We start from the raw sequence: 22,732 nt of genomic DNA, 5'->3' as shown, positions 1-22,732 counted from the left end.
ATGGCATGGCCAATGCCCGGCATGCCATAGAAAAGCCTGGCTTGTCATTAACTCTAGCCAGCAGTGGCAGAGTAGTTCCCTGGCAGAAACCAATTCCCTTCTGGGCATGGGGAAGACGTGTTGTGGTGCCGGCTGCATCTGTGGGAGCAATGGGGAGCGTGAGCCCGTGCTGTGCTGCACTGCTCAGCTGGCAGCACGGCGGATACAGGCAGGACGTCCTCTGTTTCCCCCAGAGCTGGGGCCTGCAGGCACCTTGCCGGCCCTTGGCACAGGCTGTGCCAGCCAACAAAGCCCAGCAGGCCGGGAGGAGAGCCCGGGGTCAGCGCAGCTGCTTGGGCAGTGGCTGCTGCCAGGGACACGGGCCAAAGCCACCCCTGAGCAGCCACTGCCAGCCCTGGCCCTCCCTGCCCCGTGACAGCTCCCCCAGCCCCAGGGGACAGGCTCAGGCCCACTAAGGACACACTGGAGCCTTGCTCTCCCTCTCTGTCCTTTCCCCACCATGGGCACCCCATGCAGTCACTCCCCAGGTTTCAGGATGTGTCCCCCATGGAAGGACCCCAGCAGGACTGCTCAGAACCCGAGTGCCCTGAGCCTGCTTGGGATAATTCCCCTGAGCTGTGCTGGTCTTGTCTGGGCTGTGTAAGACTAAACATTAAGAATTAAAGGCAATTATACTTTTATTGCCCAAGTCTCAGAAGATTCTAGGTTTCCTTAACTGTAAAACTACTTTGTCAAATGCAGAACTGTTGGAGGAAAGGGGAACAAATATGTGGTGTCCGTATTCTATGAAAAACTCTTCTCAATGCTACAAAGGAAAAATATATCTAAATGTTTTAAAATGAAAGACAAAGATAACATGAGGGTGCTGTTGGTCTGATGAGCCCCATGCCCAGCTGCTGCCTGCCCATGCCTGGCTGTGCCCAGACGAGCAGCTCCGCCAGTGCTGGTGGTAGCACACAGACACCTGAGCTGAAGCTGGACTCAAGCCTGTGATAGATGAGTAAAGTGACAGTTGACTCTCACAATTAAAGGATAAATATCATGCATATATGTTAAGAGAAGTTTTATATATATATAGATATGTTTTACCCCCTGTTGTGTTGTTATCTTGGGATTACCTGAGTTTGAGACATTTAAGAGGGTCACCTTGCTACGACAGCAGCACCTGACCTCCAATCGAGATGTAAGGAAGTAAACTCCAGCACTGGACATCAAAGAAGGAGTCGATAGACAGAACTTTAAGAAGAGCAAAAGAGTTAAAAGGTGAGACCTCCATTGCGTGCATGAGAATGTGGTGGGAAAAATCCTCTACTCCCGGCACAGTAACATTGTCTTTATTCAGTGTCCTGTTATATTTCTAATAAGGTTTTTAATAAACATCTAAAATTTTTACAAGTAAATATAACTTTTCGAATAATCCATTCCCTGGCTAGAGGGCTGCACCTCCTATCCTGGATGGGCAGCTAGGTCATTCCCTTCAGGGAGAGACGGATCTGTTCTAGGCAGTGGTTGTAGCATACTTCCAGCTATGAGCTGTGGAAGGGACAACGGATACTGGCATGGAGATGCATGATGACAGGCCAAGTTCTCCATGGCTGAGGTATTAGGCCGGTCTTGTGAAGTGGGAGAGGTGCTCCTGTGCAGAGAGGAGGTGGCTGAGGCCCCAGCTGCCAGTGGCACACAGGGACCCTCGTGCACAGCAGGGCCCAGAGCTGGCAAGGCTCCCCAGCACGGCTGGAGCTGCTGGCACAGCTGGGCCCAGCTGGACAGCTGCCCCTCAAGGCCCTGGCCAGCAGGGCACGGCTCTGGGCAGGATCCCTGGCCAGGAGCGGGCCCCACAGCGCCTCTGCCTTTCAAGGGCAACCTCGGCCCTGCTCTTTCTCCTCCCCACCTCCCTCTGCCTCTGTCCTGTGCCCCTGGGGCTGCTCTTGGCCAGGCAGCCTCAGTCGGGAGCCAGCTCTGGCTGCAGCCCCCCGCTCGGGGCTGCTCCTGTGCCTTGGGCCTCTGGGCACTCAGGGCCAGCTCCGCAGCAGCTGCAGCGCCAGGGATGTTGCTGCACCAGTCCCATTTCCCCGGGGCTCTGAACCACCTCCAGAGGCCTGGAAGCCGAGGCGCCTCCAGCTTTGGCTGCTGCCGGGCCGGGCAAGGGCAGGCCCTGGGGGAAGAGCTGCTGCCACACAGCCCCGGCCACGGCTGAGCCCGGCACAGCAATTACCTGCTGTGCCTGTGCCCGTCTCTGCCATCACCTTCCTTCCTGCAGCTAGGGCTGCCAATGAGCCACTGCTTCTCCCTGAGTGTTCCTCCTCCTGAACAGCCTTTTGGTCCATCACTTGAAAAAGGAAAAAAGGGACAACTGGATCAAATGGAAATATTCCCCACTGGGGAGGTGGCACCTTCATGAGGCAATGCTTGTCTAAGTCACAGGTAAAGATCAGGAAAAAGCCCAGGTAACTGGGGCTGGGCCAGTGCACTCCCTTGTGCAAACAGCTGCACCTCCTGATCTTCTCAGAGACTGGGAAATGGCAGGGGATCTCAGGCCCACGGTACAGTTCGGGCACCCTATCAGCTAATGCCAAATTCCATCCTGCAGAGGCTGGGGAGGAATTGCAGCAAGGCCAGGCTGGGAAACAGCCCTGCAGGGCGTGAAAGCAGCAGCGGGGCAGCGAGGCTGCCATGGATCCCTTCCCGCCGTGCCAGGCACGGCGTGTCCAGATGTGCAGCCAAAGCCCCCGGCTGCTGAGTCCCAGGGGAAGCATGAGGGAAACGCACCCACCTTGTCCTCGGGGTGCTTGCTTCTGTGTTTGTCTCAGGAATTCATCTGCCTCATGAGATGTTTTGGCTGCAGTATCTTGGGTCTTTCCTTTTGCAGGACCTTAAGAGAAAGTAGTTCCATTTCTCAGGAATGGATCCCACAAAAGCAGGGCTCAGCCTGTGAGGTCAGAAGCGACACACTACTCACCCCTGCCATGGGAGCTGGGTTGGGGCCAAGCATCCAGCCCTGGACCTGGAGAAGTCCTCCCGGCAGACACACCTGTAACTCAACAGCCACAGAAGCTTCTGCCATCTCTGCTGATCTGCACGGGCACCACTGAGCCGCAGCAGCGGTGAGGGGATCGTGCAGGGTGCGGGCACACGCGTGCATGGTTCTGTGCTGGCACCTGCAGCGCTGCCTCCCTGGCCCAACTTTGGGCTCTGAGCTGGCAGCTCTCCCAGGGGAAAGGCCTTGACCTACCCTCAGCATCTCCCAGAGCCTCAGTCCTGGACGTGGCTTGGGAAGCTGCACCACCTTCACCAGCAGGTTCAGCTGCAAAGAAAGGCAGGACAGAAGACCTGTAAATCCACCAGCAGAAACACCAGCCAAACCTCACTAAAAAGTCACCACTACTCCTTGAAGTAAAATAGACTGATGCATGTTAATACCTAAGCTTGTAAGCTGTAAAACCCATTGTTATGAGAAGTAAAATATTTTATTTTAAACTGTATTATTCATGAAGTTGTTTTAAGTGAACTGAATATTTAAGGTGTGATATGCAAATTTATTTCAAAAAATAAAATATTTTAGTGCTTTTGTTATAACAGACAAAATTAATAGAAGTAAAAGCTAATGAAACACTGTAAAGAATATATTAGAACAATAATATGATTCGTGAAAAATCGGAAAAAAAAATAAGTATATAAGATACAAACCAGATTTAAGTTCCAAGAAACACTAAAAGTAACATTAAATCAGACAGGATATAACAAAAGCCGTTAGATATTTAATAAGGATCAAATTAAAATAAAGGAAAAAAGCCAAGTAGAGCTGAAAGAAAGAGAAGTGTACAGACTAATTACAACTTTAGAGCTAAAATGTCAAAGAAATAAAATTATAATAATTAGAAATAAGCAGATGCTATCCTAAATCCTGAAAAACAATTTAAAAGGCTCTTATAAATCTTATGAAGTAAATACCGAGAATGAGACGAATGACATCACTGACTAGATCCCAAGGTGTAAGCTCTGCTACCAAGAAGATACACATCTTGGCCCTTTGGCTGCAACCCAAAGGGGCTTTGAGAGAGCTAGAGTGTTAAAACTGCAGAGGATTATTGTCACTGTATCAGTCATCCAAGCCCAAAAAGAATGAGCCATATGCACACTCCCAAGTTAGTGTAGTACGCTATAATTTTAACAAATTCAGAAGGTGCACTATGAGTAGTAAAAGACACTGGAATAAAGAAAATGTGAAATAGAGCAAAAAGAAGAAAATGGCAAAATTTGTAAGCAATATATTAAAACTTTTTCTTCTGGAAGAGCTAGAGAAGAAATAAATCCTGAGAGTAGAATAAAGCAAATTGCTCAAGAATTAGAAAACAAGAACATGAGACAGTTATAAAGACACATTTTAGCAGGCAACATAAGAAAACATGAAAAACTTATTTTACAAATATTACCAGCCTTAAACGACTATGGAGTCAAAATATATCTAAAGTACAATAAGCACATGCATTGATATAAAAAAATATAATTGACAATCCAAAGAAAAGAAATTAAAGATTTGGAATAATCTACCTTATGAGAAGAGCTGTTAATTTTATACCCTGACTAGTAGTATAAAAGTGTAGTTGTTAAGTTTTATAAATACTAAACATAAAATTAGAAAATAAGTAAGCTTTGTCAAAGTGTATCCTAAAAGTACAAATTTAATAAATTAATAGAGAAAGGGAGGGATTCTGATAGATTGTATGCACAAATTCATGCTGAGACTACAGTAATCTCGCCTAATGAAAATCCTAGCATAACAAAGGAGGGTTCAGGGCAATCAACATGCACCAAAATCCTAGCCTGAATATTCGTCCCCAGAAATGCTGATTCCAGAAGATTATTTCTCTGACCAAACCTCAGCAATGTGCATTCAATTTGCATCATCTATAAGATAAATGTGTGCCTCCTAGAATGCATATTGCAGGAGATTTTCCTCTAACAAAGTGAATTTTTTACCAGTTTTGGGGAAACTCTCAGCAAGAGCTGCAGCAAGAAAGGAAAAAATACAAGAATATGCAAAAAGGATAAAAACAACCATAAGAAAGCAGAAAAACTCCTGCCCTCCACACCGCTTGGAGCTTGGAAATGGACAAAAAAGACTTTGAGAGAGCTGTCCCTTCGTGATGCACAGGGGAGAGAAATGCCCCACCTGTCTCACCTGACGCTGTCAGCCTGCTTCAGGGCCAATCTGATATTTGCTTCTAGATTTTCTACGACTGAATTTTAATTATGGAATAAATTCTCCGTATTAATCAGAAAAAGCTAATTCATTTAAAACATGCGGGACTCCTGGAACCCTCATCAGGGACCTCAAAATATCCCTTTGTGCCTCTTCAGGTCCAGGCCCAGCTGATGCCAAAGAAGGAAATGTGCCCTCAGCCCAGGGACACTCAGCATGGGCTCCCCCATCCCCTCGGGGCCCTGCCGCTGGGCACAGCAGCCCCTGCCTGGCTCCTGCCTGCCCACACCGTGGCCATCCACGGCTGCTCCTGGGCATGGAGCTCAGGCAGTGCTGCTGCCGGGTGGGCTTTGCTGGTGCTACCACCAGGACAATCTGGTCACAGCTGCATCTCTCTACTGCAACAGAAGAGCTGATTTGGGAAGTGCTGTGCTGCCCCATTTCTTCAGCCCCACTAGCTGCCCACACCCACAGTGGCACTGGGCTGCCCCCAGAAAACTGTCGAATCTGGGCTGTGGCTGCAGGGCACAGCTGCTCTACAGCACAGGTGGACTGCCTTGGGGGTAGGACTGCCCTGAGGGTAGGGACAAGGAACAGGGTGAGGTCTGCTCTATGTTTTCCTAAGGTGATTATTCTACAGACCATCAGGGGCAGGCCAACACTGCATTAAAGGCATACACCAACTTCCAAACTTGGCAGGGTCCCAGGGGAGGATACAATCTTTAGCCAATTGGGAGAAACTGAGGGTGGAACACCAGGCCGGGAATACAAGGTTTAAACCAATTGGGGATTACAGGGGAGGGGAAGAACTTAAACAAACCAATGGGGTTCCGAAGGATACAAAATTGATAGGGAAGTTTCTAGAGCAAGGGGCAGGCTTGGAGAGGGACTGACATGCAATGGGAGGAGGAACAGTGAACAAAAGGGCAGGTCTTTGGAGAGATGGACAAGTGGGGCAAAACCAACATCACAGGGGGGAAAGGAGCAACCCATTGCTAATAAAATATAGAAAATAAGGGGAGGGGTATAAAACTGACTGCTAGGACTGAATTACAGTCAAAAATTTTGTTATATTTCTCCAATTACTGTATCATGAAAGAAAACCAAGCAAATTAAATGTTGCAGCAATTTTAATGAAGTAGCTGAAAAGTATATGAAATTGAATCCAGTCAAAATATTGACAATATAATTTGGTTATGATAAGGGATAATTTGGTTCTTATAATAGCACATAAGGAAAAATAATCGTGCGGGGTACACGAGGGGTACGGAGGGCAGGGCTTGACCCCTGTCCCCTCACATACAAATTGCCAAGCCTAAAATTCTCCTTTTTACACTGTACATCATCACCGTCTCCTCCCATTTGCAATTTGTCACACTTGTATCTCCACCTTCATTATCAGTTTTACCACGCATGCTCCACCATTTTTTAGGTGGTTGCACTGTTCTTTGGGGTCATCTCTGATGAAGGCCTCTCCTCTTCCTCGATGTCCTTTGATTCACCTTTTGGATTACACATGCGCAACAAGCTGGTATAATGTAAGTCAAAGCTAATATCATACAAGCCAATACTATGTTCTAGCATCAAAGCAATAAATCTCCTATAATTAACATTTTCCTGGATGTCCAACCAAACTTTCCTCTCTTCCAACTAAATTCAGTAATACTTATCTCTTTCTTCTTCCTGTTCTGAACATCTGCAGGAGAAGGGGGGGAGCCCCTCCTCTCCCTTTCTTCCTTGGCATTACACCTTCTAACTGTTCTACTGTTTCCAAATATTAATTATTATATCAATATTGATTACTTTACAATTTTATCAGCAGGAATCACACCTATTTATTACAACATGAACTGCAATGGAGAAGCTCTGAGTCAAGGCTCGGATGAGCTCTTCAAATAATTTCCTGGCAGAAACAGATAGCCAAACTTGCCCTTATCCCATGCAAACAGAGGGTTCCAAAAATAGCAACACCTTCCGAGGCCCTTCTGGGCATTGGGAACACGTGTTGTGGTGCCGGCTGCATCTGTGGGAGCAATGGGGAGTGTGAGCCCGTGCTGTGCTGCACTGCTGAGCTGGCAGCAAGGTGAATACGGGCAGGACGTTCTCTGTTTCCCCCAGAGCTGGGGCCTGCAGGCACCTTGCCGGCCCTTGGCACAGGCTGTGCAGCCAACAAAGCCCAGCAGGCCGGGAGGAGAGCCCGGGGGCAGCGCAGCTGCTTGGGCAGTGGCTGCTGCCAGGGACACGGGCCAAAGCCATCCCTGAGCAGCCACTGCCACCCCTGGCCCTCCCTGCCCCGTGACTGCTCCCCCAGCCCCAGGGGACAGGCTCAGGCCCTGTCAGGAGACACTGGAGCAATCACCTGCTGTGCCAGTGCCTGGAACTGCCTGTTCTCCTGCAGAAGAGGCTGCCACTTAGCCGCTGCTTCATCCTGGAACAGCCACCTTCTCTGTCAGCTTTTGGGTCATCGCTGGAGAAAGAAAAGGGACAGATGGATCAGATGGGACAGTTCCCCATGGGGAGGTGTCGTCTTCAGAAGCTAACACTGGTGAAAGTCATGGACAAGGATGAGGAATTCAGATGAGCTTTTGGGATTGGACAGGCCCCTCCCTTCTCCAAACCACCACCTTTTGTGATCTGCCTGGAGACTGGGAAATTGCAGGGTAACTCAGGGTGGACATGGCCCATGGTGCAGTTTGGGCTCCCTGGCAGGAGATGCCAAATGCCTTCCTGCAGAGGCTGGGCAGAAGCTGCAGCCAGGCCAGGCTGGGAAACAGCCCTGCAGGGCGTCAAAGCAGCAGCGGGGCAGCGAGGCTGCCATGGATCCCTTCCCGCTGTGCCGGGCACGGCGTGTCCAGATGTGCAGCCAAAGGCCCCGGCTGCTGAGTCCCAGGGGAAGCATGAGGGAAATGCACCCACCACAGCATCTCTCCAGGTCACTCAGCATCTGGCCCAGATGTTTTCCTGACTCCAGGAACTTGCTGTCTCCTCTTTGGTACTGACTGTTGGAGGACCTTAAAAGTACTTCCAGTTCATGTGGATGGATCCCACAAAAATAGGACTCAGCCTGCGGTGTCAGCAGGGACACACTACTCACCCCTGCCATGGGAGCTGGGATTGTGTGCAGCATCCAGCCCTGGGGCTTGAAAAGTCCTCCCTGCAGACACACCTGTAACAGCCACAGAAGCTTCTGTCACCTTGTTCTTCCAGGCTTACAATAATTATTCTCTGAGGGAAACTGGTGAACTAACCTGCAGAAATTCCCAAGGGTTCCAAATCATCTTCCATCCCCACTGCTGGAGAAGCCATCCCAGCACCCTCACCTAGAAGGGAGCACAGATCAGAAGTGTTTCCATGGTGTACTGGAATCTTCTTCTGCCTTAGGGATCTGGGCACTGACCAAGGGAGGGAAATGCACTGACCATGGCGTCTCACCTGTGCACTCATCATCTGGTCCAGATGTTTGGCTGCATCCAGGGATTTTTTGTCTTCTGTGTCTTGGGTCTTGTCTCTTCGAGGACATTGGAGAAAGGTAGTTCCTCTTCATGAGGATGGGTCGGATAAGGCCATGGGAGCCAGATGTCAATGACCATGACCAAAGCAGTACCAGGGGCTGAGGAGCTATGGCCTTGCCCCGGTCACTCTCCACACTATTTCCTAGCTCTGTGGAACATCCTTGGAGTGGAAACTGAGGAAGCCCCAGGCCCCTGGGGTCTCCCTCCCTCCCTCCCTCCCTCCCTCCCTCCCTCCCTCCCTCCCTCCCTCCCTCCCTCCCTCCCTCCCTCCCTCCCTCCCACAGAAGAACCCCTCCCCAAAGCCCTGTCAAAACCATCCCCAGCACTTCCCAGGGAGCAGGGAGCGCTGTGCCGGGAAAGGGCAGCCAGGCTGCCGGCTCACCTGCTCCCCGCGCTTGCAGCGGAGCAGCCTGGGCAGCCCTGGCAGGCAGGGCCACGGCCAGGAGCAGCAGGAGTAGGAGGCGCAGAGCAATGGCCATGGTGCCTTGCCCTCTGCCAGTCCCGCAGCTCTTGCTGCCACTGCTGTCCCGACACCGCTGTCCCAACGTCAGCACCGCTGCTGCCACCGCCGCTGCTGCCGCAACAGTTGTGCTCAGGGACTGACTGCTGGCTCCTTGTGCTGCTGTGCAACCACGGGGCTCTGGCACCTCTGGAACCTCAGAGCCTGCTGTGAGCTCATGGCCAGGGTGCAGTTGTTTCAGGAGCTGGATCTGCCTTCTTCGGGAGTGAGCTCATCCTGCCCAGCTGCTCTGCCCAAGGGCTGTGGCACAGTCCCAGCCCAGCTGATTTCTCACAGGCTGGGACATGAAGGGATGCAGAGCAGCTCCACCAAGGACTTCGTGTTGCTGCTAGAAGAGAGGCTGGACATGAGGCAGCCATGTGCATCCAAGGGAGAGTGCCCAGCAGGTTGAAGGAGGTGATTCCACCTCTCTGCTCTGGTGAGACCCCACCTGGAGTACTGTGGAAGAGGTTTTACAGTGACCTCTGTGAGCCATCGAGAAGTTTGATAAGAGGATCCATGTTAACCCCTGAAAGAATTTTCTACCAAGGTTGTTGACATAGAAACCAAGAAAGAAAGAAGGATAAATAAGAGAAACCTGCAACTCCCTATTTCAATGAGTATTTTGTTTGTATCTCGTGACCAATGAATAAAGTATAAACTTAAGAGCTTTGTAAGAATGGAGAAAAAGCATGCAGGCTAGAATAAAAATAGGGTTTGAAGCCTTCTGGAAATGGAGTGTGTTGCCTTGTAGTGTCTCGATCTCTCCCACGACAGAGTACTGCATCCTGCTCTGGGTCCCCAAGACAGGAAGGACATGGTCCCGTGAGATCTAGTCCAGAGGAGGGACAAAATGCTCTGAGGGCTGGAGCCCTTCTGCTTTGGAGACAGGCTGGGAGAGCTGGCAGTGTTCAGCCTGGAAGAGAGAAGACTCCAGAGACACCTGATTGCTGCCTTTCAGTGTCTTCTGGGGGCTTGTAAACAGATGGGACTGAATTTTTAGTAGAGCCTTTTGTGACCAGACAGAGAGGGAATGGTTTTAATCTAAAAGATGGTCAATTCAGACTAGATGAAAGAAACACATTTTTTACACATTTGCTTTTGAAACCCTCGCACAGGTTGCCCAGAGAGCTGGACATCCATCCCTGCAGACATTCAAGCTCCTGCTCTGAGCAACCTGACCTAGTTCAAGGTGTCCCTGCTCACTGCAGGCCATTGGGACTAGATGGCCTTTAAATGTCCCTTCCAAGCCAAGCCATTCTGTGCTCCTGTGCACCATCAAAGCAGTGCTGCATTAGTGCTGGGCTGATTATGCTGGCACCTGTATTTTGGTACTTGTGCCATTTAGCAATTGGCCACGAGAGGATTGATGGGCTGGACAGTGAAGTCTGCAAATAACATACAGTGTGCTCAAGGAGAAACAGGAGAGCAACACGGCTTCCAGTTCAGATAAATGCCAGCATTTTGCTGCCCATTCCTGGTTAGAGAAATAAAGGAATGTCCTGAAGATCCCTTCATGTGGGTGCATTATTGGCCGTATCAGTACTTGTGTTCTGTAAAACAGGTTAAGTTGTTACAGCTTCTTGCCCCATTTATCCCTGGATAAAACCCAAATACTGCATTGCTCCTTGTCTACTTTCTTCCAAGTCAGGGCAAATTTTGTTCACTACTGAGTGGGACATATTCATCTGTTCACAAGCAAATTCCTCTTGCTACTCTCACAATGGCAAGACTGCTTTGTTGATTTGCTCTAATCAGACTGTAATTAAGGCTACCTCTCACTAGAATTAAAGCTGATGCATTGGGAGGCAAAGTGTTCAGTCATTTCTCCTGGAGTCTGGCACTGTAGAGAGTTGTTCTGTAAGTAAATGACATTTGAAGATAGGTGTAGTCTACCATACTTCTGGCATACTAAAAGTGAGAAAAAACCCTTTGAATCAGGATTTTATCCTTTCTTCCTCCTCCTCCTCCCAGGAATTTTAATCTCTGAGGTCTAAGCTCTTCAGCTGCCTCACAAACATTGTTTTAATTCAGGCAGGTATCCATGCATTGAGCCACAAATCAGGACCATGGTGTGAACCTTGAAGCAATGTAGGTTTATAGCACTGAAAATAGTAACCCATTACCCAGGTTAAGCCAAGCATTTCCCAAAAACTCCACATGTCCTCAGAGATGTTTCAAAAGGGATCACTGTTATAGGTGGGAGTGGGGAGAAAGAGTGTCCTCAAAATTAAAAATAGAGCTTTCTGAGATCTTTATATTCCTATAAAAAGAGAGTCCAAATTGTTCTTCTACGGAACATTAACTAAGAAGTGAATGACAGATTGTCAAAATAATTCCTTGGGGAACCAAAAAAACCCATAAATAAAAGCAAGTTTACATGTAGATAATAAGTAAACCATCATGCTGAGGAAAAACCCAGACCTGCAAAAACTAAAATGAATTAGACTGTATCGTCTGTCTCAATACAAAAAAACCCAAATACTGAAAAGAATCAGAGATCCTCAAGGGCACTACTAAATATAGAAACTTCCAGGTACTGGGAAAAATGAAGGAAACTGTAGTGTGCAATTCACAGATGTAACCTCGAATTTATTGGTGGATTTGTTGCAAAATTTCTGAGAGCAGACTGGAAAAGCATAGGGGCTGATCAGACCACGTGTGGGCATTTACAGCAGTCTGAGGGATTTACAACTGGAGGGAGGAAAAGCAGCACACAATTCCTGGGACAATCTCTTTGCTGGCTGTGGACTTTTTGACAGTCTGTCCCCTGGGGCTGGGGGAGCTGTCACGGGGAAGGGAGGGCCAGGGGTGGCAGTGGCTGCTCAGGGATGGCTTTGGCCCGTGTCCCTGGCAGCAGCCACTGCCCAAGCAGCTGCGCTGCCCCGGGCTCTCCTCCCGGCCTGCTGGGCTTTGTTGGCTGGCACAGCCTGTGCCAAGGGCCGGCAAGGTGCCTGCAGGCCCCAGCTCTGGGGGAAACAGAGAACGTCCTGCCCGTATCCACCGTGCTGCCAGCTCAGCAGTGCAGCACAGCACGGGCTCACGCTCCCCATCGCTCCCACAGATGCAGCCGGCACCACAACACGTGTTCCCGATGCCCAGAAGGGCCTCAGAATGGGTTGCTGTTCGGGAACCCTTTATTTTCATGTGATAAGGGCAAGTTGGGCCATCTGTTTCTGCCAGGAAATTATTTGGAAGTGCTCAACTGAACCTTGAATCAGAGCTTCCCCACTGCAGTTCATGTCTTTGATTGTAATTCGGTCCTAGCAGTCAGTTTTATAAACCACCCCCCCCTTATTTTGTATTGTTATAGCATATTTTATTACTAATGGGTTGCTCCTTTCCCACTGTGTTGTTGGTTTTGCCCCACTTGTCAATCTCCCCAAAGACCTGCCCTTTTGTTCACTGTTCCTCCTCCCATTGCATGTCAGTCCCTCTCCCAGCCTGCCCCTTGCTCTAGAAACTTCCCTATGAATTTTGTATCCTTCGGAATCCCATTGGTTTGTTTAAGTTCTTCCCCTCCCCTGTAATCCCCAATTGGTTTAAACCTTGTATTCCCGGCCTGGTGTTCCACCCTCAGTTTCTCCCAATTGGCTAAAGATTGGATCCTGCCCTGGGACCCTGCCAAGTTTGTAAGTTGGTGTATGCCTTTAGTGCAGTGTTGGTCTGGCCCTGATGGTCTGTAGAATAATCACCTTCAGAAAACATAGAGCAGACCTCACCCTGTTCCTTGTCCCTACCCTCAGTGCAGTCCTACCCCCAAGGCAGTCCACCTGTGCTGTAGAGCAGCTGTGCCCTGCAGCCACAGCCCAGATTCGACAGTTTTCTGGGGATGGCCCAGTGCCACTGTGGGTGTGGGCAGCTAGTGGGGCTGAAGACATCGGGCAGCACATCACTTCCTAAATCAGCTCTTCTGCTGCAATAAAGAGATGCAGCTGTGACCCAGTGTCCTGGTGGTAGCAGCAGCAAAGCCCACCCGGCACCAGCAGTGGCTGAGGTCCATGCCCAGGAGCAGCCGTGGATGGCCACGGTGTGGGCAGGCAGGAGCCAGGCAGGGGCTGCTGTGCCCAGCGGCGGGGCCCCGAGGGGATGGGGGAGCCCATGCTGAGCGTCCCTGGGCTGAGGGCACATTTCCTTCTGGGGGATCATCTGGGCCTGGACCTCCTCCAGGGCGATGCCCAGGAAAAGAGGGAAACCACCTAGAAAGTGCATGCCTTGAGATCAATGGAATGAGGCTGGACTCTGAAGGAAGTCCTTCATAGCCTGAGGGGTGAGCTCAGAGCCCGACAGAGACTGAACCTGTGGCACTCCCAGATCTCTTATGAGCAGAGAGGCCATTTGCCCCCAAGCCTCATCTGTTCCCCCAGGGACACATGGTGAGCACACACTGAAGATGGCTCAGCCCTGTTGCTGCTCCCTGAGTGTTATGTTTGGCTCCCTCTAAAGGCACACAGCAGCTTTGGATCATCTCTGTGCTGTGCAAGGGGGTGACGGCCCCCAAAAATTGTGCAGGGAATTTACTGTATGTGGAAAGGTGTGCAGGGGCCGAGGGACACCTGTAAATTGAGCAGGGGTCTGGGGTCTCTTGTGAGGCACACTGGGGGATTTTAGGGTGGCGGAGGATACCCCTAAGATGTGCAGTGGGTTTGGGTGTCCCCTAAAGTGTGCAGTTACTCTGATGGCCTGTGTTGCATTACTTTTGTAAGCTATGGCATCAAGTCCTCCACTTTTGAAATAGGGGCCAAAGGCCAGCACAGCGCACAGCACGGACATGGTGGGAGCGGGGCAGGGCTGGGGCTGCCTGCAATAGTGGGAATGGCCAATGTGAGCTGAATTTTGGACGTGACATTGCTTTGGCATGTAGAACCATGAAATGTCTCACGTGTCCAATATTGTATAGCTCGCTTCTTGTGAAAAAGAGCTAGATTGCACATAGCTACCAGCAGGGACACACTCTCCTTGCTGGAAGGGCACCTCTTGAGATCCTTTGCCACAAAAACCTGCCCTGGCCATGAGGTCACAGCGGGCTCACGGGTCACAGCAGGCTGAGGACACAGCAGGCTCTGAGGTCACAGAGGTGCCAGAGGTGCCAGAGCCCCGTGGTTGCACAGCAGCACAAGGAGCCAGCAGTCAGTCCCTGATCACAACTGTTGCAGCAGCAGCGGCGGTGGCAGCAGCGGTGCTGACCTTGGGACAGCGGTGACAGGACAGCGGTGGCAGCAAGAGCTGCGGGACTGGCGGAGGGCAAGGCACCATGGCCCTTGCTCTGCGCCTCCTACTCCTGCTGCTCCTGGCCGTGGCCCTGCCTGCCAGGGCTGCCCAGGCTGCTCCGCTGCAAGCGCAGCGAGCAGGTGAGCCGGCAGCCTGGCTGCCCTTTCCCGGCACAGCGCTTCCTGCTCCCTGGGAAGCGCTGGGGATGGTTTTGCCCAGGGCTTTGGGGAGGGTTTCCTCTGTGGGAGGGAGAGAGCCCCCACGGGCCTTGGGCTGCTCCTGCCGCCCCTCCAGGGATGTTGCACAGGGCCTGCAAAGAGGGTGGAGAGTGACCAGAGCCAGTCCAGAGCTCCCCAGGCCACTGTGCAGCTTTGGCCTTGTCCACTGACATCTGGCAGCCAAGGCCTTACCCGACCCCCTTGCAGTGCCCAGTTCCCTAAAGCAGAGGGGGATCCCAGCACACCATGGAAATGGGTTCTGATCTGATCTGTGCTCCCCTCTAGACGAGCATGCTAGGAAGGCTTCTCCAGCAGCTTGGCTCCATGAAGACTTCCAGCCTCTTAAGCCTCCTGAAGGTATGTTGTCAATGTTCCTAAAAGAATAATCATGGACAGCCTGGTAGGCACCAGGTGACAGGAGCTCCTGTGGCTGTTGAGTTACAGGTGTGTCTGCAGGAAAGACTTTTCAGGCTCCTTTCCTGGTTGCTGCACACAAGCCCCACTCCCATGGCAGGGGTGAGTAGTGTGTGCCTGCTGACCCCACAGGCTGAGCCCTTGTTCTGTGGGATCCCTCCCAGGGAAAATGCAAATAATTCTCTTAAGGTCCTCCAAGAGGGAGGAACAAACCTATAGGAGACAGGAAGTCCCTGGAGGCATCCAAACACATGGATAGGGTCCTGAGTGAGGTGGACAGGCAGCGTTGTGGGTGCATTTCCCTCATGCTTCCCCTGGGACTCAGCAGCCGGGGGCTTTGACTGCACATGTGGACACACCGTGCCCGGCACAGCAGGAAGGGATCCATGGCAGCCTCGCTGCTGCTGCTGCTGCTTTCATGCCCTGCAGGGCTGTTTCCCAGCCTGGCCTGGCTGCAGCTTCTGCCCAGCCCCTGCAGGAAGGCATTTGGCATCAGCTGCCAGGGAGCCCAAACTGCACCATGGGCCATGCCCACCCTGAGATCCCTTGCAACTTCCCGGTCACAGGGCATTTCCAGAGGGGTGGTGGTTTGGAGGAGTGAGGGCCCTGGTCCCGCTCCAAAGCTTGGATGACTTCCTGAACCTTATTAATGTCTTCAACAAGCATTGCCTCCTGAAGATGCCGCCTTCCCATTGGGGAACAGCCCCACCTGATTCATCTGTCCCTTTTCCTTTCTACAGAGATGGAAGCAAAGCCTGTGGTGAAGGCTGAGTTTCCTGGAGGAAGCAGTGGCTCATTGACAGCCTCTGCTGCAGGAAGGGAGGCCATGCCAGGCACAGGCACAGGAGGTAATTGCTGTGCCTCTGGGCCTGAGCCCTGCTGAGGCTTCAGCTGCCCTCTCTGCTGCTTGGCAGTGCAGGCACAGCCTGGACTAGAGCGGCACAGCCCAGGGGAATTATCCCGAGCAGGCTCAGGGCACTCGGGTACTGAGCAGTCCTGCTGGGGCCCCTCCATGGGACAGATTTCCTGAAACCTGGGAGCGACTGCACAGGGTGCCCACGGTGGGGAAAGGACAGAGGGGGAGAGCAAGGCTCCAGTGTGTCCTGAGAGAGCCTGGATGTGTGCCCTTGGGCTGCGGAAGCTGTCCCAGCAGAAGGAGGGACGGAGGTTGGGAGGGACACTTGTGGCACTGCCTGCTGCAGTTTCCCCCAAGGATTTAGTGTGGATTTCCTCTGTGGGAGGGAGAGAGCCCCCACGGGCTCTGGGCTCCTCCAGCCATCACTCCAGGGATGTTGCACAGGGCCTGCAAAGAGGGTGGAGAGTGACCAGAGCCAGTCCAGAGCTCCCCATGCCCCTGTGCAGCTTTGGTCTTGTCCATTGATATCTGGCTCCCACGGCCTTACCCGACCCCCTTGCAGTGCCCAGTTCCCAAAGGCAGAGGGGGATCCCAGCACACCATGGAAATGGGTTCTGATCAGATCTGTGCTCCCCTCTAGACGAGCATGCTAGGAAGGCTTCTCCAGCAGCTTGGCTCCATGAAGATTTTCAGCCTCTTAAGCCTCCTGAAGGTATGTTGTCAATGTTCCTAAAAGAATAATCATTGACAGCCTGATAGGCACCAGGTGACAGGAGCTCCTGTGGCTGTTGAGTTACAGGTGTATCTGCAGCAAAGACTTTTCAGGCTCCTTTCCTGGTTGCTGCACACAAGCCCCGCTCCCATGGCAGGGGTGAGTAGTGTGTGCCTGCTGACCCCGCATGCTGAGCCCTGGTTCTATGGGATCCATTCACCTGAAATGCAAATACTTCTCTTAAGGTCCTCCGAGAAGGAGGAACAAACCTATAGGAGACAGGAAGTCCCTGGAGGCATCCAAACAGATGGACAGGATCTGGAGTGACCTGGAGAGACAACGTGGTGGGTGCATTTCCCTCATGCTTCCCCTGGGACTCAGCAGCCTGGGGCTTTGGCTGCACATCTGGACACGCCGTGCCCGGCACAGCGGGAAGGGATCCATGGCAGCCTCGCTGCCCCGCTGCTGCTTTCACGCCCTGCAGGGCTGTTTCCCAGCCTGGCCTGGCTGCAGCTTCTGCCCAGCCTCTGCAGGAAGGCATTTGGCATCAGCTGACAGGCTGCCCAAACTGCACCAGGGGCCATGCCCACCCTGAGAGCCCCTGCAATTTCCCAGTCTCTGAGCACATCTGGAGGGGCAGCTCCTTGGAGGAGGGAGGGCCCTGGAGCGGCCCCAATAACCTGGTCTTTCTCCTGAATCTTGTCCATTACTGAGACAAGCATTGCCTCCTGAAGATGCCACATTCCCATTGGGGAAGAGCCTCACCTGATGCAGCATTGCCTTCTTCTTTCTGCAGAGATGGAAGGAGAGCCTGTGCTGAAGGCAGCATTTCCCAGAGGAAGCAGTGGCTCTATGGCAGCCTCTGCTGCAGGAAGGGAGGCGATGCCAGGCACAGGCCCCGGAGGTAATTGCTGTGCCTCTGGGCCTGAGCCCTGCTGAGGCTTCAGCTGCCCTCTCTGCTGCTTGGCAGTGCGGGCACACAGCATTACCTGACCCCCTTGCAGTGCTCGGTTCCCTATACAAGGGGATCCCAGCACAGCATGGAACAGTTCCCATCTGTGCTCCTTTCTAGATTGGGAACGTGACTTCCGTCATTTGTTAAAGCACAGTTTAAGGATCTTGGAGCTTGGTGGTGGTAGGTTATCAGCAACCCTTTGCTAACAGAGCAATCACTATCCAAGTGTAATCATTGTCCAGAGTAATATTCCTTTGTCATTTCCCTTAAGATCCTCCGAAGTTTGATGGATTCTGGAAATCCTGGCCTCCAAATTTGTACTCTTGTACCCAGCAATGATCTCACAGGATTGCTGCCCGTGGGAGGAAGGAGCATTTAGCTGTCCATCTTCCTCCCATGTGCAATGCCAGTGTGTCCTTCCATGTGCTCTGTTGCAGCCACCGAGAAGAGCAGAGAGGGAAGGGGCCGGGCCCAGGGCTGTGCCCCGTGGCTGAGCCTTTGGCAGCTCCTTTACCGACCCCAGGGAGCCTGAGCTGCTCCTGCTGCCACTGCCAAGCCCTGGCCCTGCCCGGGGCTGGGTTTAGAGCTGCTGGCAGCTCCAGGGAATCCTTTCTGCCCCGACTGCCCTGCAAGGGGCTCCTTCCATCCCAGTGTGGGGCCACTACAGGCACGAGGTCCCCCTGCCCCTGCTCCTGAGTGGGAGGCAGAGCTGAGGGAGTGCCTTGGAGGGCACCAAGAACCCAGGTGCCCTCACTGCCACTCAGGCCTGAAGGAGAACCTTCAGCAGGGTCAAAGGAACTGTTCTGTCCTGCCTTTCTTTGCAGATGAACCTGATGATGATCCTGATGATGAAGATGAGCCTGTTGACGAAGATGATCCTGTTGACGAAGACTATCCTGTGAATGGAGATGATCTGGATTCCCAACGCGTACCCATTACTGAGGCTCTGGGAGATGCTGAGGGTAGGTCAAGGCCTTTCCCCTGGGAGAGCTGCCAGCGCAGAGCCCAAAGCTGGGCCAGGGAGGCATCGCTGCAGGTGCCAGCACAGAACCATGCACGTGTGTGCCCGCGCCCTGCACGATCCCCTCACCGCTCCTGCGGCTCAGTGGTGCCCGTGCAGATCAGCAGAGATGGCAGAAGCTTCTGTGGCTGTTGTGTTACAGGTGTGTCTGCAGGGAGGACTTTGGTGGATGTTGCACGCAGGCCCAGCTCCCATGGCAGGGGTGAGTAGCGTGTGCCTGCTGACCCCACAGGCTGAGCCCTCGTTTTGTGGGATCCATTCCTGGGAAATGGAAATATTTCTCTTAAGGTCCTCCAAGAAGGAAGAAGAAACCTATAGGAGCTAGTACATCCCTGGAGGAATCCAAACATCTGGAAAAACTGAGTGGTGTGGACAGCCAGCGTGGTGGGTGCATTTCCCTCAGCCTTCCCCTGGGACTCAGCAGCCGGGGGCTTTGACTGCACATCTGGACACGCCGTGCCTGGCACAGCGGGAAGGCATCCATGCACCACAGTCCATGCACACCCTAAGATCCCCTGCAATTTCCCAGTCTCTGAGAACATCTGGAGGGGCCGCTCTTTACAGGAGGGAGGGCCCTGGAGCAGCTCCAAAACGCTGGCCATTTTCCTTCTCCTTATCCATGTCTTCGACAAGTGTTGCCTGGAGCAGAATGGCACAGCACAGAGGAATTACGGTGTGCAGGCGCAGGGGTTTGGGTAATTAGCAGGCCTGTGCCAAAGGGCAGCAAAGTGCCTGCAGGCCCCAGCTCTGGGGGAAACAGAGAACATCCTGCCCGTATCCACCGTGCTGCCAGCTCAGCAGTGCAGCACAGCACGGGCTCACGCTCCCCATTGCTCCCACAGATGCAGCCAGCACCTCAACACATTCTGACATCATCTGGAAAAGCATGAGAAGAGTTTTCTGCTGGGGAACACCTTGTTTGATTAAGTTGATGGCCATTGTGGCTGGTGCGGCACTGTGCCTGATGATGTGCTGTGCAGGAATCTGGTATTGCTGGACGAGAAAATGGTGAGTGTTTTGCGATTCTCTGCCTCAAACAGCTTCCTTTAAAGGCTGCTCATAGTCAGGGAACATTCCCAGAGAGTCTGCAGCGGAGCTGTGGCCAGTCCATGATTCTCCAAATGACTCTGCGGAGCTTCCATTGGCCTCTCAATTGCTGGGCCTTGTCCTGGGGGCCCCGCTGGGGCTGCAGCCAGAGCTGGCTCCCACTGAGGCTGCCTGGCCAAGAGCAGCCCCAGGGGCACAGGGCAGAGGCAGAGGGAGGTGGGGAGGAGAAAGAGCAGGACCGAGATTGCCCTTGAAAGGCAGAGGCGCTCTGGGGCCCGCTCCTGGCCAGGGACCCTGCCCAGAGCCGTGCCCTGCTGGCCGGGGCCTTGAGGGGCAGCTGTCCAGCTGGGCCCAGCTGTGCCAGCAGCTCCAGCCGTGCTGGGGAGCCTTGCCAGCTCTGGGCCCTGCTGTGCACGAGGGTCCCTGTGTGCCACTGGCAGCTGGGGCCTCAGCCTCCTCCTCTCTCCACAGGTGCTCCTGTGCATCTTCAGAAGATGATCCTAAAAATAGAGACAACGACAACTTGACAATTTATCCCAGCTATCCACTTCTGCCCCCATCTGCCCTGCCGTGGCTGCACCACCATAATGAAGGCATCCCCAAATCCACCCCTCCTCAACGAGACCCTCTGCCCCCGAGCCCCCTGGTCCTGTTCCCTGGCCAGGACTGAAGGTGGGCAGCCCTTGTCTGGCAGGGCAGGGCTTGGCCCACATTTTATGTTTAAATAAAGAAATAGTTTTCACAGCTATGTCCATGTGGTAGCAGCAGCAAAGCCCACCCGGCACCAGCACTGACTGAGCTCCATGCCCAGGAGCAGCCGTGGATGGCCACGGTGTGGGCAGGCAGGAGCCAGGCAGGGGCTGCTGTGCCCAGCGGCGGGGCCCCGAGGGGAAGGGGGAGCCCATGCTGAGCGTCCCTGGGCTGAGGGCACATTTCCTTCTGGGGGATCATCTGGGCCTGGACCTCCTCCAGGGCGATGCCCAGGAAAAGAGGGAAACCACCTAGAAAGTGCATGCCTTGAGATCAATGGAATGAGGCTGGACTCTGAAGGAAGTCCTTCATAGCCTGAGGGGTGAGCTCAGAGCCCGACAGAGACTGAACCTGTGGCACTCCCAGATCTCTTATGAGCAGAGAGGCCATTTGCCCCCAAGCCTCATCTGTTCCCCCAGGGACACATGGTGAGCACACACTGAAGATGGCTCAGCCCTGTTGCTGCTCCCTGAGTGTTATGTTTGGCTCCCTCTAAAGGCACACAGCAGCTTTGGATCATCTCTGTGCTGTGCAAGGGGGTGACGGCCCCCAAAAATTGTGCAGGGAATTTACTGTATGTGGAAAGGTGTGCAGGGGCCGAGGGACACCTGTAAATAGAGCAGGGGTCTGGGGTCTCTTGTGAGGCACACTGGGGGATTTTAGGGTGGCGGAGGATACCCCTAAGATGTGCAGTGGGTTTGGGTGTCCCCTAAAGTGTGCAGTTACTCTGATGGCCTGTGTTGCATTACTTTTGTAAGCTATGGCATCAAGTCCTCCACTTTTGAAATAGGGGCCAAAGGCCAGCACAGCGCACAGCACGGACATGGTGGGAGCGGGGCAGGGCTGGGGCTGCCTGCAATAGTGGGAATGGCCAATGTGAGCTGAATTTTGGACGTGACATTGCTTTGGCATGTAGAACCATGAAATGTCTCACGTGTCCAATATTGTATAGCTCGCTTCTTGTGAAAAAGAGCTAGATTGCACATAGCTACCAGCAGGGACACACTCTCCTTGCTGGAAGGGCACCTCTTGAGATCCTTTGCCACAAAAACCTGCCCTGGCCATGAGGTCACAGCGGGCTCACGGGTCACAGCAGGCTGAGGACACAGCAGGCTCTGAGGTCACAGAGGTGCCAGAGGTGCCAGAGCCCCGTGGTTGCACAGCAGCACAAGGAGCCAGCAGTCAGTCCCTGATCACAACTGTTGCAGCAGCAGCGGCGGTGGCAGCAGCGGTGCTGACCTTGGGACAGCGGTGACAGGACAGCGGTGGCAGCAAGAGCTGCGGGACTGGCGGAGGGCAAGGCACCATGGCCCTTGCTCTGCGCCTCCTACTCCTGCTGCTCCTGGCCGTGGCCCTGCCTGCCAGGGCTGCCCAGGCTGCTCCGCTGCAAGCGCAGCGAGCAGGTGAGCCGGCAGCCTGGCTGCCCTTTCCCGGCACAGCGCTTCCTGCTCCCTGGGAAGCGCTGGGGATGGTTTTGCCCAGGGCTTTGGGGAGGGTTTCCTCTGTGGGAGGGAGAGAGCCCCCACGGGCCTTGGGCTGCTCCTGCCGCCCCTCCAGGGATGTTGCACAGGGCCTGCAAAGAGGGTGGAGAGTGACCAGAGCCAGTCCAGAGCTCCCCAGGCCACTGTGCAGCTTTGGCCTTGTCCACTGACATCTGGCAGCCAAGGCCTTACCCGACCCCCTTGCAGTGCCCAGTTCCCTAAAGCAGAGGGGGATCCCAGCACACCATGGAAATGGGTTCTGATCTGATCTGTGCTCCCCTCTAGACGAGCATGCTAGGAAGGCTTCTCCAGCAGCTTGGCTCCATGAAGACTTCCAGCCTCTTAAGCCTCCTGAAGGTATGTTGTCAATGTTCCTAAAAGAATAATCATGGACAGCCTGGTAGGCACCAGGTGACAGGAGCTCCTGTGGCTGTTGAGTTACAGGTGTGTCTGCAGGAAAGACTTTTCAGGCTCCTTTCCTGGTTGCTGCACACAAGCCCCACTCCCATGGCAGGGGTGAGTAGTGTGTGCCTGCTGACCCCACAGGCTGAGCCCTTGTTCTGTGGGATCCCTCCCAGGGAAAATGCAAATAATTCTCTTAAGTTCCTCCAAGAGGGAGGAACAAACCTATAGGAGACAGGAAGTCCCTGGAGGCATCCAAACACATGGATAGGGTCCTGAGTGAGGTGGACAGGCAGCGTTGTGGGTGCATTTCCCTCATGCTTCCCCTGGGACTCAGCAGCCGGGGGCTTTGGCTGCACATGTGGACACACCGTGCCCGGCACAGCAGGAAGGGATCCATGGCAGCCTCGCTGCTGCTGCTGCTGCTTTCATGCCCTGCAGGGCTGTTTCC

General features: G+C 53.2%; 1 long non-coding RNA gene across 1 annotated transcript; it reads right to left on the bottom strand.

The window, feature by feature from the left end:
- Positions 1-2,215: 2,215 nt before the first annotated feature.
- On the bottom strand, positions 2,216-3,043 carry LOC135308372 (uncharacterized). Its single transcript, XR_010368811.1, has 3 exons — positions 2,960-3,043; positions 2,774-2,872; positions 2,216-2,329 (listed from the first exon to the last, which is right to left on the bottom strand). It is a non-coding gene; the product is annotated as an uncharacterized LOC135308372 (long non-coding RNA).
- Positions 3,044-22,732: the final 19,689 nt, after the last annotated feature.

Source organism: Passer domesticus, chromosome 9 (assembly GCF_036417665.1).
Source record: "Passer domesticus isolate bPasDom1 chromosome 9, bPasDom1.hap1, whole genome shotgun sequence".
NCBI lineage: Eukaryota > Metazoa > Chordata > Aves > Passeriformes > Passeridae > Passer > Passer domesticus.
Note: the sequence above shows the minus strand (reverse complement) of the source record. Positions and strands in the feature narration are given on the sequence as shown.